This window comes from Rhincodon typus, chromosome 9 (genome assembly GCF_021869965.1).
Source record: "Rhincodon typus isolate 14 chromosome 9, sRhiTyp1.1, whole genome shotgun sequence".
Classification (NCBI taxonomy): Eukaryota; Metazoa; Chordata; class Chondrichthyes; order Orectolobiformes; family Rhincodontidae; genus Rhincodon; species Rhincodon typus.
The window spans coordinates 16,066,113-16,092,370 of NC_063340.1; the positions used below are offsets into that span (position 1 = coordinate 16,066,113).

The 26,258-nt window shown below is 41.9% G+C and overlaps 1 protein-coding gene across 2 annotated transcripts in view; it reads right to left on the reverse strand.

Annotated features, from left to right (window-relative positions):
* The window catches only part of LOC109916498 (A-kinase anchor protein 12), a 93,569-nt gene that overhangs the window by 51,420 nt on the left and 15,891 nt on the right, over nucleotides 1-26,258 (reverse strand). The window lies entirely within an intron of this gene.

The following is a 26,258-nucleotide window of genomic DNA, read 5'->3' on the forward strand; positions in this document are numbered from 1 at the left end:
TGCAAAAAGTCATGCTTCAGTGAACACCTTATTTTGCTGCTACTTCTTTTTAAAAAAAAAGGACTTGAGCTTTTAAAACAACCTTCAACTCATTAAATTTTCCTTTTCCAAAGCATGCTGTTCAATGGGAAAATTTCCTTGAGTTTACTGTGCATAGTTGTTCCAAATGCCCCATTTTACTTCTCAATATACATGGGTGATATGCGAGGCAAACATTTTTATCTTTTACAATGCACAGAAATTCATTTTCCCCAATCCGTCAAAGTTGTACATTAATGGTTTCCTTTTGGACAGTCCAGGTTCCTCACTCATTATTACAGCTTCACCTCATAGTTCACAAGGTCACTGTGGGTGGGATGCTCTTTGTTGGTCTGTGTGGATTTTTTGGACTGAATGGCCCGCTTCTGCATTGTAGGGATCCATGATTCTACCTGGAGACATACATTTTACACAAGAGGACTGAAATATTGAGAAGAGTTTCAATTATGAGTGTTAACAATACCAAATTCTAGTTTTGAAGACATGCTATTTGTTGTTTTATATATGGAGCCTGTAACCAATTGGGTAGACATTCAATGGTGATAGTGCAATCTATCTTGGATACTAAATACCTACAGTGAGCAGTTGTAAGTTTTCTAAATTAGAAGTTCCACAGTCTGGATTCTTTAAATTATAACCAATTTAAATGTCCAATTAATCATAAGCAATGACGTCTCCAGGTTGCAGGGCAGACATGAATGTTTAAAAAGACACTTAAAAAAACAAACTGAGCTATTCTACCATTGTGTTTGTGTCCGTTGAGACTGTAGCAAACCATCAAAATAAATCGCATTGAGAACAGGACAAGCCTGAAAAGGTGACCAAAGATTTCGAAGTTAATGGAGAGCTCAAATTTGGAAGTATAGAACAAAGTAGGCTTAAATAAACAGCCAATCTCTCTTCCCAGCGCAGTGATAGTTCAGAATAAATTCTCAAACCTACCAAACAAGCATTATTGAAGAGAAGCAAAAAGTCAGTTCAGACATCCTACTCCTGCCTTTACAGAGAAAACAATTGTAGAGATAGCATCTCATTTAACAAAACCCAAGGTAACTTCTCTACCTGTCAGGAAAACTCAAAACACAAAATAACACACTGTAGTTATTAGATTTGTTAACACTCCTCTCTTGCAAGCAAACTCCAGAATAAAGCAGAGTACGTTTAACCCTGAAATCACACTGTGACATCTTGGTTTAACATTTGAAAAAAAGGTCACCAACTTTATGTTTCAACCATTATACCTTTAAAAAGGTTCAAGGCATTCTCTCTTTAAACACTCATTTCCCTTCCAAATGTTTAGATTGGTTTTGGACTCACACTGCTAACACCACCACACCATGATCCTTGTGACATCCATTGTATACAACTGTTTCTCCCAGTGCATTAGGAGAACTGCACACAACCCAATTCAGACCAAGTACAGTCAGAAATTAAAGGATATTGAACTCAAATAAAATGCAGAAATCAGTCTATCTTCAACAGCTCCAGCAATCAGTGGGTAAGATTCACATGGCTCACCAGGTTTGCCTTTGCAGGGCTGGGAAGAGGGTTCAGACATCAAACTGGGTGCAGCAATACTACACTGGGAGATGACCTCAGATTAACCAGGTCTCTACACCACCACCATAATTTGAATCTATACAGCACCTTTAAGATGGGAAAACAAAAAAAAAAAAAAAGGTACTTCACAGGAACATTTCAGCCAAAATTTGATACGGGTCAAAGGCAAAGCTGTTAGGATAGAATATGTAGGATGTTTTTAAAAAGTGCTTTAAAAGGAGCAGAGTGGCAGAAATGTTTAAAGGAGGGAATTCCCTTTGAATTACATCTGGGCTCCAAAGCGCTTTAGCATAACCTGGAGCTGTTGAAAGGTGCTGTGCAAATGCAAGCCCTTTTTTCCTTCTTACATCTTTTAACTGTGGACAGAACTTAGAGTAGAAGGATCAAACTCAAAGTGGTCATGTATCTAAGTACACATGGCATTTGAAATAAAACAGATGAACAAGACTACAAATATAGAAATGATTAAGTATAATCTGGTGGCCTCTCTTAGAAAGGCATGGCAGCAGGATGACATGACTTGGGACAGCAATCCTGAAGGGTATAGGACATTTACAGGAAACTAGGAAAAAGGTGGAGAGTGGCTCTGTTAGTTAATGATATTAGCATAATAGTAGGGGGGCAGCAGTAGTCTTGACTATACAGGATACAAGTAACATCCCAGAGCCAGTGATAAACTAGGAAATGGAGGGGGAAAAAAGGGATGGGGAAGTCAGGAACTTCAGCCAAAGAAGTGGTACTGAATAAATTGCTGAAGCTGACGGCTGGCAAGTGCCCAAGTCATGATGGAATTCATCCTAGGCTCCTAAAAGAGGTGGCTAGTGAGATGGCTGATAGTTGGTTTTAAATTTTGCAGAACACACTTGCATATGGGACGATCCCATCAAGTTTGGAAGACAGAAAATGTAACTAGTTTATTCAAACAGCAAGACTGAAAACGGGAAAGTACTGGTAGGTTAGCATGTCATACAGAAAATGTTAGAAGCCATGATTAAAGTTATAGCTGGGCATTTGGATAAGGTCAAGGTAATCAGACCAAGGCAACCTAGCTTTGCGAAAGAGAAGTAGATTGGCTAAACATGATTTGTGTTTTTTGAGGTAACACATGCTGTGAATAAAGAGACCCAATTATATACTGCATTTAGATTTCATACATTTAAAAGGCGCAAGGTACAGCTTATTGGTCCAGATGAAAGAGGGTCTTCCTGCTAGCCAGCCAATGGCATGCGTAAGTGGGTCTTTTTCAGAGGTGGAATTGGAGCTGGGTCCTCAACTGTTTACAATTGATACCAGTGACTTGGATGAAGGGACTGAAGGTGTGGCAAGTATACTTTTCTGCATTGTCAGTAAATAAGTTGTGAAGAGGTCACAAGGAGGCTACAAAAATGCATAGATAGGTCAAGTGAAAGGGCAAAGATCTTGCCAATGCAGTATTTAGGGAAAATGTGAAATTGCTGATTTTGGCAGAAAGAATTATGTATCATTTAAACAGTGAAATTGTAAAGCTCTTGATGCAGAAGGGTCTGGATGTCAGACCATGAGTCACTAAAGGTTAGTGTGTAGATATAGGAAGTAATTAGGAAAAGTAAAAGAACCATCATTAAGCACAAGAGGAACTGAATACCAAAAAAAAAAATAGGAGTTTAAGCATTGGTTGCACAGAGCACTGATGAAACCACATCTGGAATACTGTATTGGTCACTTAAGGAAAAAATGAAAAATGCACTGGAAGCAGTTCAGAGAAGGTTTACCAGACTAATACCTGGAAGTGAGAGAGGGGGAGGAGTGTGTTTTCTTACATGAAAGGATTGAATAGACTACCATTATAACTGCTGGAGCTTAGAAGATCAAGAGGTGCTTTGACTGAAACATGTAAAGATCCTGATGGGTCTTGATAGGGAGGATGCGAGAGACATTTCCTCTTAAGGTAGAATCGAGAACGAGGGGCACTGTTTAAAAATCAGAGGTCGTCCACTTAAAACCAGTAAGCAGACAAATTTTTCTTTGATGGTCACAAGTCTTTGCAATTTTCTCCTTAAAAATGGTGGAGGAAGCAGAGTACTTGAATATTTAAGGCAGAAGTAGAAGTAGATTCTCATCAAGCAAGAGGGTTAAAGGTTATTGCGGGTAGGTGGATTTAAAGCCACAATCAGATCAACCATGACCTTATTGATCGCAAAGCAGGCTCAAGGGGCTGAATGGTCTACTCCTGTTCTTAATTCCTATGTTTGAAATGTAACCCGAGACCCGGGTGGCAGTGTGGTTCGCACTGCTGCCTCACAGTACCAGAATCCCGGGTTCAATTCCAACGTCAGGTAACCATGTGGAGTTTGCACATTCTCATGTCTGTGTGGGTTTCCTCCGGGTGCTCCGGTTTTCTCCCACAGTCCAAAGATGTGCAAGCTAGGTGGCTTGGCCATGCGAAATTGCTCATATTGCGCAGTCTAGGTGGATTATGGGAAACACGGTCACAGGTATAGGGCAGGGAGGAAAAGGGGGGGGGGGGGGGGGCGCATCTGGGTGGGATGCTGTTTGGAGGATTCAATGGGCCAAATAGCCTGCTTCCATTCAGTAGGGAAGCTCTGATTCTGCTATCTAGCTCTGCACTAATCAGAAAGAAAAATAAAATGTAAAGATTCAGCCTTGATCCAAAACTTGAAATCTTCATTGCATTTTTTATAAAAAAAGGAAGTATTGACGAAAGTTTTTGTAAATTCTCCAAAATCAACAGGAATAATGAATACCACATTCTGCCATTTCTTACTTTTTGCAATTTGCATCTGTTGCTGTTTTTAAAAGGCTATGAAATAAAAAGTCCAATTTCTTTTTAAAAAACTGTTAAAAACAGTATCAGAAGCAAACAAAAACCACTCGCGATACCTGCACTCATCTAATTCCAGCCCCTTGAGGATCCCCAACTTTTTAACTTCTCCACCATCAGGGACCACGCATTTTAGCTGCTTAGAACCCAAGGCCTGGGAAGTCCTCCCAAAACCTTAAAAGGAAGAGTGGCAGAAAAGATGTCCTTGAAAACCTTCAACCACAAACACTTGGCCATCTTCCCAACGTCACTGTGTGTGACTTGAGTGTCAAATTTCCTTTATAACACTCTTGTAAACTGCCAATTGAGACACTTATATTAAAGACATTGTATAAATATAATCTTGAGAGTGTTCAGTCAGGTTGCAGAACAAAAATTGCAGTATTATGTTCTTTTGGTGTAACTTTCAACATAAACAAAGTTTTAAAACCATTTGTAGTTAATGGTACTCTCTTCAAAGAGGTTTTGAGTGTAAGAATATACAAGTCTGTCTAGGGACAAAGATTAGTTTCATAAGCCTGCTTCTCACAGTGCATGCAAGATGAACAAAACCAATCTTGTTTTCTGTTGTCCGCTTCCAGATAACATTAAATTGGGCTGCTCGTCGCATCCCCCGTATTACAGATTTAACAGAATTGTGTAACCATGTAGGAGAGGACTTCTTTGATCTTGCATGGTTTTGGGGGGTGGGGAAGGTTTTGCAGCGAGTTACCCACCTGCATGCCACTTATGGGACATGGTTTCAAATTCAGCCAAGACCAAAGGATTGAAAGCTTTATCATCAGCTGGTTGCGAGGCTCTAACATGAACTGAATCGTTACTTTAATCTCAGTCTCCAGGGGAGAAGGTCGCAAGATACTTCACAGGATTGAAAATGGACACCGATGTAAATTGGGAAAGTTAAACAGTAGCAGTGGTGTAGCGAATAGGGAGTTAGCAGGAAGTAATGGGGAATTCTGAGTTGGAACAAAAGAAAAGGTTGATTATCTAATGGTGTTCCAGATCAAAAATGTTTTGAAAAGTTTAGGGAATGATTTGCAACGGTTGCTAACTAGTGGGAACAAAGAAATTACAGACTAAGGATTCACTGCAGAAATTAAACAGCAAAGTTGGAAGCTTTTTCCAAAAAAAAAATCTATTGAAAGAACAAGGAATGTCTTTCCATGAGTGGTTATGGAGAAAACAGTGAATGCAACAATTATAAACAAAATAGTTAAGACTTGCATTTATATAGTACCTTTCACAACCACTGGACATTGCAGTGCTTTACAACCAAAGCACTTTAAGTGAAGTTTATTCATTTATGGATGTCGATGACTCTTAATTGCCATCTGGGATTGGCAATATGCTGTCAATCACATTGCTGTGGGTCTGGAGTCACATGTAGTCCAGACAAGGTAGAGATGGCAGTTTCCTTCCCTAAAAAGGACTTCAGCGAAGGAGATGGATTTTTCTGACAATGGATTCATGGTCATCATTAGATTCTTAATTCCAGACATTTATTGAATTCAAAATTCCCACCATCTGCTGTGGCAGGATTTGAACCCAGGATCCCAGAACAGTACCTGGGTCTCTGGTTCAGCAATAATACCACTAGGCCATGACCTCCACTGTTTTATTGTGGGAAATCCCTTAGTGACTGTGTGCACAGCAAGCTCCCAGCAATTAGATAATTACTAGATCGTGTGTTTCACTGATGCTGGTTGAGACATAAATATTGGCCCAGACATTAGGTAAAATACTACTGCTTTACAAAGTAGTGCAGTGGGGGTTTTCATTTCCATCCAAGGGGAAAGACAAGGTAACAACAGCACACGACAGTGCAGTGCTCCCCACTACAGAAGGCAGTTCAACCTTGACCATCTGACTCATGGAAAGCTATTAAACTCTGGTCAACACTTGGAAAGGATGAATATAAAAAAGTGTGGGTAATGGGATTACAGTACCAAGCGCCAACTGAAGAGCTGGCACAGTTCAGAGCTGACAGTGCTCCAAGCAGCTTTTTTCCATACACCAAGGGAAATATTTCTCTTAGTGCCTACTCCTAGCCTGTTTCAACCTTTTACCATGCTGATAAATGCAGCCACATAAAACAAACATTCATTTCAGCCACTTAGGTTGGTTTCAAGCCAATGTTAGAAGTAATATAAAGCATCCTACCCCAGGGACAGTGTAAACAGTCTATGCATCAGAATACTGGCAACTCTGAAGCTCAGAAAATCCGGAATGGTACACAGTAGAGAGGCTAATTAGCTCAGCACATTAATGCTGGCTCTCAGATGAAACTGTTTAATTAATCTCAAATCCCTGCAAAATTTTCCTTTTCAATTCTTGAGCTGTATAACTGACTCTTAAGTTGTAGAGATGTACAGCATGGAAACAGACCCTTCAGTCCAACTCTCCCATGCCAAGCAGATGTGCTAAATTAAATGTAATCCCATATCCCTCTAAACCCTTCCTATTCATGTACCCATCCTGATGCCTTTTAAATGTTGTAATTATACCAGTCTCCTCCACTTCCTCTGGCAGCTCATTCCGTATTATCTAATTCCATTTTGAAAGCTTCTATTTAATCCTCTGCTATTTGTTCAGATGTTATTTTTCATATCATAGCGGCTCACCATGTTGTTTTGGCAATCGCTTTAAACTCATCCCTTCTGGTTAAGTCTTGCTGAAGCAGGTCCTTCATGCATTATTCCCGTTTTTGAACAAATTCACAGCAAACTGGTGGACAAAGCATTCAATGTGCATATCTCTTCCACATTTAAAAATTTATTTGGTGGGTCTTCTGAGACTTGGTTGATGCTATCACTACCAAAGAAAACCTCTCTCAGCAAAGGGCTAAAAGCCAATCTACATCCAACAACCTGCCCTGAAAATTCTGCTCACATTTTGACAGCTACAGTAAGTTCCACCACAGCAGCTGAGACAACCCATACAATTCTAAATAAAACTCAAAATTCTGAAAACAGAAGTCAACTCACCCATTTCCTAATTGTAAATGTGTCCTTTGAAAATAAGTGCCCGGATTTGGATCCGCACTTTCAACAAAAATTTAATTAGTTATTTCTTGGGCGACACACATGAACTAGGTTTTGTTGAATTCCATCTGTTTGTTTATAAATATATATCCTGAAAACAAAGGAACAAACAGGGGCAAAAAACAAATATCATCTCCACACACCTTTAGTGGCAGAGGCAAGGGTAATTAAGAGATACCCAAATTATTTTGTTGGACTCGTTGTTACAAAATTCCACCTTTTGTTATTTCAATTTACTATGAAAACAAATCATTTGGGTATCATGCAATCTCAGAATTGTTACAGCACAGAAATAGGCCATTCAGCCCATCCAGCCCATCATGCTTGCATTGGTCCTATACTTACAGCCAATCTCCTATCTTTTCTCCATAGGACTTTCCCCCAATTAATCATCTAATCCCTCTTGAATGCCTCAATTGAACCTGCCTCCACCAAATTTTTAATCAGTACATTCCATAGCTTAATTACTGTTTGGAACAAAGTTTCTTCTCACATCTCCTCGGATTTGTTTGCACATCACTAAGTTGATGCCATCTCATTATTTTTGAGTGGGAACAGCCTCACCCTATTGATTCAGCCTGCTCATGGATTCTGAAAACTTATCAAATCTCCTCCCCTCCAAGGAGAGCAGTCCCAATTTCTTCAGTCTACTCTCATAATTGAATTTTCTCATCCCTGGAACCAATTTTGTAAATCGCTTCTGCACTCTCTCCAATGTATTCACAACTTTCCTACAGTATGGCACCTAAAACTATACACAGTACTCCAGCTTGGGTCTAGGTAGTGTCTTCTAAAAGTTCAACCTTACCTTACTCTTGTACTCTTATGCCCCAATTAATAACGCCATGAACACAATGCTTTATTAACTGGCTGCTCCATCTGCCCTGCCATCTTCAATGATCTGTGCATAATACCATTGAAAGTGGTATCACGGGTGGAGAACAGTTAATAAAGCTAGTGTTTTTAGCTTTATTAATAGGGGCATAGAGAACAAAGAACCAATATTCAATAATTATGCTAATAACTCATTTCAGTCAATAGATACTCTCAACCTTGAGTAATAAGTTGTAACATGACCGTGTGGCAAAGAAAGGATCAGGGGACATGGTCAGTGCCATGCTAGTATCTCTAGGGATGAGACTTGAGTTAGAGATTTCGTCCCCCCATTGATACTCAACTGTCAAAACGTGACCAGAGTTTTCAGAGCAGGTTGTTAAATGGGGATTGGCCTGTAACTTCTTCAGTGAAGCATAAACTCAAATATTTAAATTTTTTCAGGGCGGTTAGAGTGTCAGCCAAGTCCGCGAAAAGCCTGGAGGCTAAGCATGGAACAAGAAGCTAGGAAAATGCTGGATCAACAAGAGCATTCTACCACAAGGTCTTACAAATGATTGAAAAATGCAGCTGAGTTTGTTCAAACAGAATAGAAAATAGAGTCCACCAGTGATAAAGTTTTACTGTTAGCTTTAATAAAGCTAACAAGTGGAATTTGGGTTAATAAATGTCAGAACAGGTGAAATTATATCTACTACTGCTGAGCTGAGATGGCAATTGAATTAGTGACCAAACTGGTGTTCTCCCATTCTGATACATTCCAATTTCAAACAGCAACAGCTTACTCAGGAGTTAACCATGCATTATGGGCTTCCAGAATGGGATTACAGGGTGCAACAGGCAAATGCATTGTCAGGTTAATCTGGTAGTCAGTTACCATGAATGCTGCCGTAACAGGACTGCTGGGTTTTAACCGGTCAGCTGCTCTGCAATGTACTCAGCTGCCTTCTTTGGTCACCCATCAGGAAGTGGTAGTGAATCACAGGATCAAAGGGGTGGGAGTTAGGATCTTAAAATGAAATTCATCTCCATGCAGGATCAGACAATAATAGACAAAGAAGAGATAGATAGTCATTAAGCCCCTCAAGCCTACTCCTCGATTGGATTGAATGCTGGTTGATCTGTTTTTCAATTTTATTTAGCAGTCTTTGATTTTCGATGCCCTTACACACAAAGATACAAATTTAGAACTCAGCCTTCTTCTCCATTCAATAAGATATGGCTGATCCATTACTCTATATTTTACCTACTCCCAATAACCCTGCATCACTTTGCTCAAGAATTCACTGCTGTCTTAATAGTATTCAAGGACTCCAGTTCTACTGTCTTTTGAGGAGGTGTGTGTTCCAAAGTCTTAAGACCCTTTTAAATGGGCAACCCTTGATTTTGAAAAAAGTGACCCCTAGTCCTAGATTTTCCCCACATGAGGAAACATCCTCTCCACATCTACCCTGTCAAAACTCCTCAAGTCTCTTACATTTTGAATCAAGTCATATATCTGCTGGAGAGCCAAGACAAGCCTAGTCTATCCTCACAAGGCAACAGGTCAATTGCATGTATCAGTCTAGTAAATCAGTTCTGAAACTGCTTCAAAATGCATTTACAGCCTGCAATAAGGGGTGACCAATACCGTACACAGTGCTCCAGATGAGATCTCACCAACGTCCTGTTAAACTAAAGCATAACCAGCTACTTTTGTATCCAAATCCCCCTCACAAACATTGTTAATTTCTCCAATTACCTGTTGTACCTGCCTTTGTGATTCATAAACGAGAAAACCCAAAATTACTCTGCATCTCTGAGCTCATAATGCTCTCACCATTTAGATAATGAGCAATAAATTCTTTCAGCTAAGAAGGACAATTTCGTTTCCTCACATCATATCCCATTTGCTACATCTTTGCTAACTTACTGAACCAATCTGTAACCCCTTGTCGACTCATGTCTTTTTCAGAACCCACTTTCCTACCTGCGTCAGACAAGTTAGCTACCGTACTTTTGGCCCCTTCACCCAAGTCGTCAGGAAGAATCTGAAAGTAATGGACAGGCCAGACTAGCCATCAATCAACCAATTGGTATAAACTTCCTAAAATTTTTGGCTACAAAGAAATGCCAAGAAGGACCATCACCTATTCCCCTACTTACAACTTCCAGGGGATTACCATCAACCAGAAATTGAACTGGACCGGCCATAAAAATAACGAGACTGTAAGAGCAAGAAAGTAGGAATTCCGCTGCAAGTAACTTCCTTCTGACCCCTATCTGCTCACCATCCACAAAGGCAGACATCAGGACTCAAATAGAACGTTTCTATTTGGCAGGACAGATGTATACTACATCATAAGGCCTGATTGACAAGACACCCCAATCCACTAGGAATTCAAAGACAGCATTGTACCCCATCGATGAAATGCACTGCAGCAACTCACCAAGGCTCCTTTGGCAGTATCTTCCAAATCCTTGATCTCTACCACTTAAAGACAAAAGGCAGCAGATGCATGGGAACACCACTTACAAGTTCCCATCCAAGCCAGACAAGGTCCTGACTTGGAATAATATCACTACTCCTTCACTGTTACTGGGCCAAAATTCTGGAACCCTTTCCTATCAGCATTGTGAATGCACCTACAACCCCAAGGACTGCTTTGGCTCAAGAGTATAGCACATCGCCTTGAAGATGGCAATTAGGAAGAAGCAATAAAAGCTGGCCCAGCCAGCAACATCCACATCCTATGAAATATTAACAAGCCCCAAGGTTTTGGAGTAGGTCTGTAGCTCAGATCGTGGGTGTTGAGGTTGGTTGGCTCGCCGAGCTGGTTTGTGGTTCCGCAGACGTTTCGTTACCATGCTTGGTAACATCCTCAGTGCAGCCTCTGATGAAGTGTCAGTACGTTTTCCCGCCTGGTTTTTAAACTCTGGGGTCCGTTGCGATGGATTGCCTCATTTCCAGGTTTCCTCCGTAGTGGAATGAATACGGGGTCGAGTTCAATGTGTTTATTAAGAGCCTGCTTCGTGGAGTGCCATGCTTCCAGGAATTCTCGTGCTTGTCTCTGCCTAGCCTGTCCCAGGATCTTGGTGTTGTCCCAGTCGAAGTCGTGGTTCTCCTTGTCCATGTGGATTGAGATGAGTGAGTATTGGTCGTGTCTTTTTGTAGCCAGTTGGTGTTCATGTACGCTTGTTGTTAGTTTCCTTCCTGTTTGTCCGATGTGGTGTTTCTCGCAGTCTCTGCAGGGGATCTTGTAGATGACATTGGTCCTGTCCACGGCAGGGAGTGGGTCTTTAGTTCGGGTGAGCACTTATCGTAGGGTTGATGTGGGCTTGTGTGCCACTCTGATGCCCAGCGGTCGTAGAAGTCTTGTGGTGAGTTCTGACGTGTTCCTGATGTAGGGTAGTGTGATGAGTGTGTTGGGACGTGTAGAATCTTTCTGATGCTGTTCCTGTAGGCATCTCCTGACCCAGTTCTTTGGATATCCATTATCCTTGAACACTTGGAAGAGGTATTCCTCCTCCTCTTGGCGTAGTTCCGTGTTGCTGCAGTGTGTTGTTGCCCTTTTAAATAGCGTTTGCACGCAACTTCGTTTGTGTGTGCTGGGATGGTTACTATTGAAGTTCAATACCTGGTCTGTGTGTGTGGCTTTTTGGTGTACTTTCGTTTGCAGTTCCCCATTTGTCTTGCGCTCTACCACGACGTCCAGGAATGGGAGTTGTTTGTTCTTCTCCTCCTCTCTGGTGGGTTTTTGTTGGTGAGGTGGCTCGGAGGAGATATCAGGTAAGGTTGAAGGCAAAGAATAACCCATTACAGCTGTTTTGAGGAAACCCTGCTCTCTGCTTCAGGTGTTTTAGTAGGGTGATGGGAGGGGGAAATGAATTTCTGAGAATGGCCATCAAATGCAGTGCCCTGTTTACATTATTTTAATTATAATCACTACAAGTCATTGCCTCCAAGTCAACCCGAGGGAGGGGAAAAAAAAACTTTTTTGGTTCAGTCAGATCAGTTATTCAGATTTGTTGTGGAATGCAGAAAGCTTGATAGATAAAACAAGTGACATTAGTGCAAATTCAGCTCAAAGGGCAAGACACAGATGGCTACAAGTTGGGTATGATTAGAAGCTAAAATTTCCATGTTGCTAGACCTTGAGAAAGGATTGGAAAAAGAGGGGTTGTAGCAAAATTGATCGAAGTCAATCATAGCAGGAAGCAGGGACAGTGTGCACTGGCAGTGGAGAGGGTGGGGAACAGCAAGGGATCGAGACCCATTCCCCAATTCACCTGAGATTGGAGAGTAAGAGCATAAACCGAGGGAGATCGGTATCTAAAACAATGTGGATATAGTGGAATATTTTAACCACTACTTCCGCTTGGGAGAAGCGGAACAGGAGCAGAATGGCTCACACGGATAAAGGCAACGAATTTCCAGAATGTTCTGCGGAACTGTTTTTGAACAGATTGATAAAGGGATGTATAGAATTAGTGGTTTAGAAATGGATCAGAATTAACAAACAATTGGACAGCAGCAAGTGTCCATAATATGATTGAATTGATCATTTGGAGGATTAGGGGTGGTGAGTAAGAGACTTGATTGTTAACGTAAGCCAGGTCAGTCTATATCCCTTTATTTAAAATAAAACAAAAAATTTGTGTGTGAAGTTAGGCAACTGTAAACAGCAAAACAAAGTGAGATAATGTTAAGCTAAAAATTTGCCAACTGGAAGGAAAGTAGAATTTCAGCTCATACAGCAAAAAGCAGCACCAACTAAGGAAAGTCACGAAGGGCAATATTTGTAAGGAATATTAAAACTTAGCAAAAGTTTTCTATGAACAATAATAGGGAATATTAGACAGATGCTAGTGCAATTACAATATGTAACAAGGAAATGAAAGGTTTGTTAATCTAGTAAATAATATCCATTGTGCCTCTGGATACTGAGGTCTAAATACCACTTGTGTATGTGGTATCCTAAGAATAATTCGAAGGAACTTGATTTGATTTTAATTTTAAAACTGACAATGGATGAGACTTCAAAACACCGGGGGCCCCATCTGAGGCTACTGTGGAGATTTTAAATAAAAGTGAAGAAGCTCCCAGTGAATTGCTCACAATTTTCTAAGGTTTCCAACATTGGGGAATTGTGGATTTTGGGAAAATGCAACTTCTATTTGAAGAGGAAGAGAGGGGTAGCCACTAACCTGCAAGTTTAATACCAATTATGAGGAAGGGCTTGTTATAGACATACCACTAGCAAGGGAAACAATGACAACACTACTTGAACAAGAACACGACCCCAGTGAAACCATCTCCAAAGACACAATGCTTAAACTACTGGACCTATGCCTGACCACCCGCTTCACCTTCAATGGCCAAACATACGAGCAAATCAACGGGACACCCATGGGATCGCCTATCTCTGGAAAGGACGGCCCTTCCGCAAATCCAACCTAAACTATGGATACACTACGTAGATGACACCTTTGTCATCATCTAATCATCATTAGAAGAGACACACAAACTCAAACAACACCCTCACCGGAATAAAACTGGAGGGTACAGGTTTGAAGTGAAAGGGGAAACGAAGTGAAAGGGGAAACGAAGTGAAAGGGGAAACGAAGTGAAAGGGGAAACGAAGTGAAAGGGGAAACGAAGTGAAAGGGGAAACGCAGTGAAAGGGGAAACGAAGTGAAAGGGGAAACGAAGTGAAAGGGGAAACGAAGTGAAAGGGGAAACGAAGTGAAAGGGGAAACGAAGTGAAAGGGGAAACGAAGTGAAAGGGATCTGAGGGGCAACTTTGTCCACTCAGAGGGTGGTGCATACATGGAATGAGCTGCCAAAGGAAGTGGAGGCGGCCGGTACCATTACAACATTTAAAAAGCATCTGGATAGGTAAATGAATAGGAAGGATTTACAGGGATATGGACCAAATGCTGTCAAATGGGACTAGATTAATTTATTATATCTGGTTGGACCAAAGGGTCTGTTTCTGTTCTGTACACCTCTATGACTAACATTTCGATTTAGTCACAATTGCAACAAGAACAGGAGGAAGAGAAAAAACATGGACATCAGGCTGAAGGAGTTTCTGGGGATAGATCACCAAAAGCTTCAAAGTTTTTGGTGGAGATAGAGAAAAGGAATTCCCAAAGCGTGAGGCCCATATAGGCCAAGGCATGTGCCCATTGGTGGGGTGAATGGTGTGCCCAATACCAGAAAGAAAGTTTTCGACCTGGCCTGGCAGAGGAGATCATAACATTAGGTGGAACAAGGACGTGGAGAGACTTCAATACAAAGGCCAAATATTATAGAGAGATATAGATGGGTCTGGATCAGGAAGCAACACAATGTATGCAGCCATGTGCATCTACTTCAACAGCCATGTGCATTTATATAGTGTCTTTAACAGTAAAATTGTGTCCAGTGCCTTTCACAGGGACATAATGAGATATAGAATGGGAAAAGAGGCCAGAACTGGAGCAGAGGGTTGTAGTGCTAGAAGGACGTTACATGGGATAGAGGGGGCCCAGGCCATGAAAGGATTTAAACAAGAGAATGAGAATTCCACACTCAATTGCTATGTTCTGTTTGTGCAGCACGATCAGCAAGGTCAACAGCAAACATTGACCGAGAGCCATTCCAATTAGAGAACTATTTTACATGGGTATTTTGCAGATTGCTGGTAATGAGATGACCCACACATTCCTCACAGCACTGTCAGACTTAAGGATTTCTTTTAAACAATCCACAAGTGCACACAGTCGCGTGTATAATGAATGTTTCCTGCCAGAAAGCTTTTAAGAGCATACACTTCACAAACACCCTTTAAAATAAGCTCCACACAGTCCCTCAGCTGGTATGTGTGGCACTTCACTTAATATTCTAATCAGAGAGTATTTAGGTGGTTCAGTCAAAGAGAGGTTTGGGGACATGGGTGGGGTCCTAGTAAAACATTTGCAATGTTGTGCAAAGTGAGAGATAGACCACATTCAGTCACTGAGCAGAGATTTACCCAGTGATTTCGAGCATTGCTGGAACAGCATTGCTCATAGAAATGTTAAAACAGATTGTCTGGAATGAAAATGAGATTTAAACAAAATCTCAGAATGTCTTAAACTTGCAGAAGTCCTGTTCTCCTAGTGCTCCTGTATTTACTCCCAGTCAGGCAACATCTCAGTTTGAGCATTCTGCTACTTATCAAGACCAACATGGCCTCACACTTCTATCTATAACATCTTCTGGCCCTCAAGCCTCTTCTATGTAGTACTTCTGGCCTCTATTGCATCTCCAACTTTAAAATTACCTCATTGTTGCGTGTGCCTTCAATTGCCTAAGGTCAAGATCTGTAATTACCCTCCCTTTCCCCACCTCACTATTTCATTTGCTTCCTTTCTGATGCTTTTTAAAATCTATTACTTGGACCAAACTGGCCTAATATCTCCTTACATGGCTCAGCATCACACATTAATATGTATGTTCCTGATATATACCAATGATTTGGATGAGGAAATTGAATGTACTATCACCACAGATGGCACAAAAGTAGATCGAAAAGCAATTGGTGAGGATGGACAGTCTGCAGAGGGAAATTGATGGTTAAGTGAGTGGGTAATGACTTGACAAATGCAATGCAATGCAATATGGGGAAAATGTAAAGTTTTGCACTTTGGCAGAAAGAAGAGAGGAGCTATACATTATTTAAATAGGCAAAAACTACAGAAAACCACATAACAGGAATTTGGGAAGTCCTCATTCATGAATCACAAATAACTAGTTCAGCAGGTAATAGGGAAAGCAAATGGAATGTTAGCCTTTATTTCAAATGAAAAGAAGTTTTAACAAGTGGAGAGGTCGTGCTAAAAGGTGGCAATAGTCAGACCACAGCTGACATGCTGAGGGGAGTTTTGGGCCCCTTCACTAAGGGGAGATCAACTAGCTTTGCAGACAGTCCAGAGAAGATTCACTAGGCAGAGGGACTGCCTTTGAGGAGAGGTTGAGCCTGTATTCATTGGAATTTAGCAGTGCCAGAGAAGACTTTATTGGGACACAAAATTCTTAGGAGACGTGAGAGGTTAGATGTGGAAAGTTATGGGAGAGTCTAGGACCAGAGGCCTTAATCTTAGAATAGGAGGTAACACATTTAAGCCAGAGACGATGAGGAATTTCTCGAGGGTACTGAATGTGTGGAATTCTTTACCAGAGGGCTGCTGATACTGGGTCATTAAGTATATTCAAGGCTGAGATAGACACAAAGTGAATCAAGGATTATGGGGCAAAAGGCAGGATCAGCTTATCTCAGAGTCTGCTCTGCCATTCAATGGCCTGAATGGCCTATTTCTACTCCCACCTCTTGCAGTCTTATTGTTTCATAACCTGCGTGGGGCTTGGAATGTTTCATTATGTTAAAGGCTCCACACAAATACAATAGGTAGTATAGCTACTCAGTACCGATCAACAACACCCGTGCTCCTTCTCCTCTAACCATAAGTGCCCAGCATTTCTATCAATGTCAATATAAACATTCTAATTTTATTTCATAGTATGCACTTGATTCATTTAAGTGCATTGCACCTTCAAGCTTCCCCGCTCAACTGCCTGAGACCACAATCATGTAATGTAGTGTTTTATAGAAAGGAATACAGCTTGTGTGCAGCCACTGTTCAGAGAAAAGATTGGCCAATACCCTGCTTTAACAACTCAAAGTTATTTACTTATCAGTCACACTTCATAGACTCCAGGATTTAATCTCGGCCAACACTCTAGGTGTACCACAGAGGTACTGTTGGAGTGCTAAATTCCATCAGGCAGCTGTCAACATGTCATCCTAAGGGCCTTGCAGGGCAAGGAGAGCTCATCATACAGACTACTAAAGTCAATGGCAAAATACCACATCTCCAGAACTTACAAACAAGCACCAAAACATCATATAGCTGGTGATGAGATAGGCTCTTCCTGCACCTTTATTTGCCCCCTCCAGGTCACTGTGGTGGGGAAAGAGACTGTTGGCCACCTCTAATGGAGTGTGTCTTTGCAAAGAAGATCTGGAGAGGGGTGCAGTGATTTTGGTCAAGGTTCATCCTGAAAAGCTCCATCCATACATCCTATAAAAAACTCACAGCACAATAAGAGGTCATTTAAGCATGTACAGCCCATGCTGTCTCTGAAAAATTGTGCTTACTTCCACTTTGTCTACAACATTCTTTTGAAGTTCATCTAAGTACCTGCTCACCTGTGTTTTAAAATTACTAAATGCTATGTGATTCCATACCCTCTCTCAGGTAGAACTGCTGCCTCTCAGTCCCAGGGACCCAGGTTCGATTTGAGCCTCGGGCGACTGTGTGGAGTTTGCACATTCTCCCCATGTCTATGTGGATTTCCTCTGGGTGCTTCAGTTTCCTCCCACAGTCCAAAGATGTGCAGACGAGGTGGGTTGGCAATGCTAAATTGCCCATATAGTGTCCAGGGATGTACAGGCTAGGTGGATTAGCTGTGGTAAATCCAGGGTTACAGGGATCGGGTCGAGGTCGGATGCTTTTTGGACTTGATGGGCCAAATGGCCTGCTTCCACACTAGAGATTCAATGAACATTCCAGATCCTAACAACAAAATGCAGAGCACCTCATCTTCCCACTAGCTATTTTGCCAATGACTTTTCAGTCCAGACCCTCTGACTGTTGCCAGAGTTCTCTCTTCTGACTATCAAAACTTCTCCAGAACTAGAGATCACAGTTTAAGGATATGGGGCCATTTAGGACCGAGATGACAATTTTCTTCAGCGAGAGAGCGAGAGATAAGCCTGTGGAATTTACTGTCACAGATAGGAGTTGAGACCAAAACATGGAATGTTTTCCAGGAGTTAGATATAGTTCTTGGGGTTAAAGGGATCAAAGGGCGTGAGGAGAAAGCAGGAACAGGGTATGAGTTGGATGATCAGACATGATCATATTGAATGGTAGAACAGACTTGAAGGGCTGAATGGCCTACTTCTGCTCTTTTTTCTACATTTTTTTGTGTATGACCAGGACTGTGCGCTGTACAGGCTGTTCTCATGGGCACACAACGCGACATACATCAACTGCACTTATGGGTCCATCAACACAATAAAAGGTGCCCTTCGATCTGCCTGAAACTTGACAGTTGTCCAGTGCAAGAAGTTATTGACTGGCTCATTCCAAGGTCCAGGACCATGTCCTAACTGACACTAAAGCTTCAGCCAGCTACTGCAGAGGCGTAATGGAGAAGGTTGCTATCTAGGACCTTTCAGCCATAGTACATTGAGTGTCTAGGAACTTACTGAACTGCTTGTGTGCCTCACAAAGAATGCGCATTGTAAATTAAGAGAGAGATAGAATGTCGAAAATGTACTGAGGCACCCCACAGTGAAACATGTTGCATAGAGAACTTGATATCTCTTGCAATTTCTGCAAGTTGAAATGTTTATGCCCTCAGACTGTATACATGAGGAATGTACTTTTTAAATATCAAGTCTATTACAATCAAGCGGAATTTGCTGTATAGAGACAGTGAATATATCACAACATTTTGAAGAAAATTTAAGTTGAAACGTTTGTTACACTTCCACAAATTTTTTTGAATAAATAGAAAATAAAAAAAAAGTGTTGAAAGGTCACAGGTGCCATTTTTCAATGGAAATGTGAAATCAAATCCCTGACAGGCCTTTAAATTCACAGGGTGTGGGTATCCTTGGCTAAGCCAGCCTTTATTGCAAATCTCCAATTGCCCAGAAGGTAGTTAAGAGCCAACCACATTGCTTCGGCCTGGTGTCACATGTAGATGAGCAGATGAGGACAACATATTAATCTTGCTCACTTACCCTTTTCATCTCTCTGGACCCCATCTCTACCTATTCACTCACCTCTTCTACTCCTCCCCCCACATCTTCAGTGTAAGTATTACTTTTTCCTAGCTACTAACAGGTGTGACGACTCAGTCAAATGCCAGGCAATGACCATCTCCAACAGGAGAGAACCCAACCATGCTTCCATGGCATTTGCGTTACCAAAATCCCCCCCACTAACAACATCCTGAGGGCTGCCATCAACAAGAAACTGAGCTGGACTAGCCACATAAATACCATGATTACAAGAACAGGTCACAGATTAAAGGATCCTGCAGCAAATAATTCACCTCCTGACTTCCCAAGGCCTGTCCACCATCTTCAAGGAACAAGTCAGAAGTGTAATAGAACACTCCACACTTGCTTGCATGACCCCAGCTCCAACAACACAAGACACTTGACACCATCCAGGATAAAGCAACCTACTTGATCGGCACCACATCCATAAACATACACCCCCTTCCATAACTAGTGCTAGTAGCAGCAGTACGTACTATCGACAAGATGCATTGCAGAATTTCACTAAGGCTCCTTAGACAGCATCTTCCAAACCCACGCCCATCTAGAGGGACAAGGCCAGCAGATACGCAGGAACAGCACCGCCTCCAAATCACTCACCATCCTGACTTGGAAATATAATCGCCGTTCCTTCGCCGTCGCTGGGTCAAAATCCTGCAGCACTCCCCAAAAGCATGGTCGGCGTAACTACGCCAAATAGTCTGCAGCGGCTCAAGAAACCAGCTCACTATCTTTCCAAGGGCAATAAATGCTGGCGCAGTTAGCAAGGCACACATCCCATAACTGAATGGGAAAAAAAGGCCAAAACATTCCAGCCATTGCCACAGTGCTCTGTTTCCTGCATTACGGTGACCAAAGTACAGGTTGTAAAAGGTGTTACAAAAAAATACAAGTCTTTCTCTGCTCTCACCCCCCGAAAATAAAGAGGCCACATCGAGCAAAAAAAAAGCAAATTTATCTTGAGGCCGAGAGCGCTGCCATGTCACCAGGGCACAGGCTCCTCGTGCTGGGAGGAGAGGCCTCTGTAGGCAGAGCAGCAGCTGGGGTGGGGCAAGGAGCTGTGGGCGAGAGATTCATTCTGTAGACACTGCTGGGGAGGCATTGTTTCTTTCATTAAAAAGGGACACAGATTAAAAACGGCTGCCAATTGGCATCACTATGTTACCACTTTCCATTTCTCAGAGATGGCTGAGAAATCAGAAGCTCAGAGACAATAAGCTGTGGAGAACGCTAAACAAAAAGATTCCATTTCCTGTGCTATTAACAAAAGCACTTGAGGCCAGCGCCTGAAATTGAACAGTTGGACAGAGGAAATATTTTAAAAATTGCTGGGGATACGGAACCGCAGCAAAGCGCCAGTGACGCTGATAGGAGCTTCACTAAGCCCCCTCTCAGAATATAAAATGGATTTTTGAACCTCTGCTGACAATATGGAGAAGTCACATGTCCAAGTAGACTGTGTGTACTTGGGCGTGGACAGGCAAAAATTTACAAAAGTGGGAAAGTACTGCTGTTTGTCAGTACCACCTCCATTGTGTACACCTTTACCGGTTTCTTCATCCTTGCAAGGTGACAGAATTGTGCAGGAAAAACCTTGGAATTTCCGTGGAAACATCTCCAGACTCCATCCACATCAAAATATGCTTTCAGTTGCAAAGGTGGAAGTTCTACAGCACCAGCAGTCATAAACTCTAACTTTACTCTCACCTCAAGATGCTTAGTATTTGGCCAAACATTCTTCCTTCTACTTTTAATTGCGTGTACAGATTTTGAGTGCCTGTGCTATGTTTGGGGCAAATATTAACCTTTAGAATGCTTTGTTTAAAGAAAAATCAAGGTCGGGTTTCAGAACAATAAACTTGCTCTTTTATGTCAAAAAAGAGATGATGATCTGTCTAACCAATACTTCATAACCAGCATGTGGACAGTTAACCTCATTCACTGACTGAGAAGTCCATTATTTTTCATATTTTAAACACACTTATACAATCAAATGAGGTGGGAAAGGTCTGGTAGCTATCATGTTTCTCCTCAATGAGTCACAATACAAACAGCCCAATGTCACCTCAGTTCTCATCCTTACCGATATCTGGCTAGTTTTTTTTTAAAACTCCTAAATTAAACAGGCCAGAAGGGACTCACACCAATGACAAACATCTGCAACAGGAAGATCTTATTGATAATGCAACTGGCAGGCAGAAGCCACTAACCTTCTGCTGCCAAAATTCAAACACTTCAAAGTGTCAAGGAAAACCTTTGAAAAGTGCTTAAATTGTAATTACGCAAACTAGCTCTTTTTAGCGTTAGGCACAACAGCAAAGGCAGCAATTTAAGCAAAGGCGTAAACAGGACAGGCTGCAAAGAATCACAGAATATACACTGTAGCCAGATCAAAGGGGAGTCCATATATACATATTCATATAAACTGCACTGGAGGACAACTTCAAAAGGAAGACTTGCATTGATGTAATGCCTTTCATGACCTCTGGATGTCCCAAAGCTCTCCACAACCAATGAATGTTTCAAAATGTGGTCACTGTTGTTACATAGATAGCCATTATGGGGTGCAGAGGGAGAGTTGAGTTGGAAGCTCTTGTACAACTTATGTCAAAGTGGAATCAAAAAAACCAGTCCAATGGTGTAATGCAATAGGATAGCAAAGGAAACAGCCCAAAGACTGAGTCATAAGGGCAGGTTTAAAAAAACTGTTTTGTAAAGTATAGAAAAGCTTGAAGGGTGTTTAATACTTATTAAAAAATAAGTGTAATGTTTAATCACACGCAGCTTCTTTCAAGTCCCGGGAGGGCTGAAAAGTGATTAATTAAAACAGGATAGGATGGCAAACACTGTTGGGAGGATTTAACAAAGAGGCTGAATAGGCAGAGACCATTTTCCTTGGTGCATCAGAGGTTGAGGGGTTACCTTATGGAAATTTATAAGGTCATGAGGGGCATGGATAGGATGAGTAGACAAGGTCTTTTCCCCAGGGTACGTGAGTCCAAAACTAGAGGGCATAGGTTTAAGGTGAGAGAGGAAATATTTTAAATGGACCTAAGCAACAACTTTTTGCACGCAGAAGGTGGTGCGTGTATGGATTGAGCTGCCAGAGGAAGTGGAGAAGGCTGGTACAATTACAACATTTGAAAGGCATTGGATGGGTATATGAATAGGAGGGGTTGAGAGGGATGTGGGGCCAAATGCTGGCAAATGGGACTAGGTTAGTTTAGACTATCTGGTTAGCATGGACTAGTTGGGCTGAAGGGTCTGTTTCCATGTTGTACAGCTCTATGATTATGATTCTATGACCTTAGGGATTGCAACATAGAAACAAAAGCACAGGTAGAAAGTGGAAAGTTTCAAGCTGAATACAGCTAGATAAAGTTATAAGCAGGAAGGAGAATAACTGAATCCAGTCAAGGCAGATTTACCAATGCAGTTATTTTCAGTAATGCAGAGCAGGCTACACTAGACTTGATCAAGTTAGTTAAGTGACCTGGAGATAACAAAGTGAGATAACAAGGTGTAGAGCTGGATAAACACTGCAGGCCGAGCAGGAAGGCTCCTCGGATGCTGCTTGGCCTGCTGTGTTCATCCAGCTCTACACCTTGTTAGCTCAGATTTTCCAGCGTCTGCAGTTCCTACCATCTCTGGAGATAACAAATGGCTAGTTGCAATGACAACGAGGGAACATTTTGGTAATAACTATCAAACTACAAAACACAAAGACAGATTCATAGTTAGTGTTGAAATGAAGAAAGGAAGGTCATGAAACAGGGAGTGTAGATTTAAAAAGGGCTAACTAAAGCAATGAGGCAGGTACTGGCTACAGAGGAAAATTGGCTTCATTTTCCAAAGCAGGAGTCTACTCCATATTGACAACTTACATGCCCTTGCAAATAGAGGTGGGATCGTTCTGGAGGGCCACAACCACAGTTTTAAGCATATTTAGGAACTATATATTTTTTTTTAAAAGAAGGTGCAGGTTTATGCAAAAGTGAAGAATATCATGTATAAAGTGTGGAGGATGGAAAGAGACAGGCACAGTATGGCCAACAGAAGCAGAGTGAAGGTCATTGGCTAAAAAAGCTAGACAAGCCTGAAAATGTATCTGCAAATTCATTGGCCACTTCGAAAAAGGATATTGGATAAATTCTTAAGCGGAAATATTTGCAGGACTACAGGGAGCAGACAAGGGTGTTGGACTAATTAAATGAATCTCCATGGGCATGCTGGACCAAACAGCCTTCTTCCCTGCTTCACCATTCCAGCAGCCTCTCATGGTTAGAAGCAGCAATGGTGGCAGGTGAGCACCGGAGATGGTAGCAAGTGTAATGGCAAACAGGGCTTCACAACGTGAAGAAGGAGGTTCAATTTAAAGCAGATTTAGGTTCCAGAACGGCAAGGACATTGTAGTAATGCTAGGCAGCTAAATGATTATTGTCAAGGTGCTGTAATTGTTAAAACGTTAGAAAATTGGCACACAAGTTCCCAGAGACAACAAATGACCAGATTGCATGTTTGCGATGTTAAGAATAAATGTTGGCAAAGACACAAGATCTCCCTTGTTCTTCAAAATAAGATCATGCGTTTATATAGCACCTTTCACCACCTCAGGGTATCCCAAGTACTTTTGCAGATGATGGAACACTTTACAATGCAACAGCTCTGCCAGCCAATGTGCATTGCAAGATGCCACAAACATCAAACTGACCAAACCATCCACTACCCTTTCCATTCCCCACCCACAAACTAAAAAAAGAGGTAAGGATGGAAACTTAACAGGCTGGGCCAGGCCTGAAGCAGTGGGGTAGAATTCTCACATTATGCTGGAACAGGCAATCACGCACAACGTGAAAAGTATTTTATGCCCCACCAAATTTCTGCTCAAGCTCACTGCATACTGAACAAAACATTTGACCCGAACCAAGGCAGTGCATATTTATAGATTCAGAGATGTCCAGCACAGAAACAGGCTCTTCAGTCCAACTCTCCCCTAAATTAATCTAGTCCCATTTACCAGCATTTGGCCCACATCCCTCTAAACCCTTCCTACTCATGTACCCAACCAGATGCCTTTTAAATGTTGTAATTGTACCAGCCTTCACCACTTCCTCTGGCACTCTCTGCATGAAAATGTTGTCCTTTTTAAATCTTTCCCCTCTCACCTTAAACCTATGCCTTCTAGGTTTGGACTCCCCTACCCTTTGTATAATCAAGACTCGATAAAAGTTGACAAAGTTTAAACTCAAGGTCTTTATAGATTGTCAGTCACACCCACGCTCTTTAATCATTTTCACTTGATCCAATTTACTTCTCAAATACCAACCAGTAGTGACTTCAAAACTTGGAACGGGACTCGAGAGAAATGAAGTTACAGGATTAGGGGGATAGAGCGGAGAAATGGGACTGGCTGATTTTTGGGGGCTTGAAACCACAACTCAAAAGCTGAAGAGATCTCAAGTAAACCAGGTTAGAGGCGTAAGGAGATGGAGGGTCACTGTTAGGATGTTCTGATGTATTTGTCAAGGCTCCACGTGAGATGTTTCTAGCTAATGGGAAGAAGATGGAGCTAGAAGAAACCTTACAAAACAGTCAGGAAATTGAAATGGGGTAGAATGGAAAAAATTTGTTGAGATTGGCAAGGAGCAACAATGGGATAGAAATTACATGACTTACAACCTACAAACAGTCCAGATTTAAAATATTTAAATCCACCAGATGATATGCCAAGTAAGGTGGAATAGTGAGGTGTTTTTTAAAAAAAGAAACTTGAATGAAGGGGGTGGGGGGGGAACAAACAAATGAACAGAACAGTGGCCAATACAGGCAAGACTAAGCTTTTTATTTTGTATGCAAGAATGAGGTCTAATTGTGGAAATTAGGCTGGATAGTTAAACAAGGGGACTCAGGGCTCCAAGTAAAAGGTAAAATTGCCATTGGCCTAGCGGACCATTGGGCTGCTCTTTTGTATGAGACACACAACTGGTGGTGGTTTAACTGGAGGGTCACCATGCCTCAGGAGAGAGGGCAGGTTGAGAAGGAGAGTCCTTCATGATAACATCAGCCAATGCAGGAATTCGACCCATGCTGTTGGCATCGCTCTGTAATAAGCAAACTGTCCAGCCCAATGGGCTAACTGACTCCATGGACTCCAAGTAACAAATTCAAGTTTCATAGGATTGATTGCAAATGCAGAAAAGCCAGTTTTCTGACTTGGCTGAGATTTTGGCCTTCTGTTTTGACAGATCTGTCTGAAAACAGAGGCTTTGTACGGCTCAGAATGTTTAAACATCTACAAAATGGAATTTGTCCTACTGTAGGTTAGAATCCTGACGACATTTCCTGCCATATGTAGCCATTGAGGAAGCTCGCTGTCCTAGTAGCCTTTTCGATTTGCTGCTGCACCAGTAAATTAGATTTTAATACTTGTAAAATATGAAGGGACACTGGACTCAAAACATTAACTCTGATTTCTCTCCACAGATGCTGCCAGACCTGAGTTTTTCCCGCAATTTGTGTTTTCGTTTGAATACCTGTACGTGATTTCCCCACCTACTGGCCTCAGCTTTTTTTTTGCAGGAAGTTTTTCCTCTTAAGAAGTTGCTCAACTGCTTCCTTTTATTCCCCAAGCTCTAGGCTTATGTCCTCAAACCAAAATCCCTACAGTGTGGGAGCAGGCCATTCGACACATTGAGTCCAAACTGACCCTCCGAGCAGCATCCCACCCAGACCCACCCCCCTACCCTATCCCTGTAGCCCTGCATTTCCTACGGTTAATCCACCCAACCTGCACATCCCTGGACAATTTAGCATGGCCAATCCATCTAACCTGGATGTTTTTGGACTGTGGGAGGAAACCAGCGCACCAGACGAAACCCAGGCATAGGTGGGGAGAACGTGCAAATTCCGCATACAGTCACCTGAGGCTGGAATCGAACCTGGGTCCCTGGTGCTATGAGGCAGCAGTGCTAACCACTGAGCCACTATGCCAAATAGTTCTCCTGGACTTGAACCCCAAGCCTGCAATTTCTCTTATTGCCCCTTACATCTTCTCAGATCTCCTCTTGAGCACAAGCCTCACATCCTGCTCTCTCAACTCTA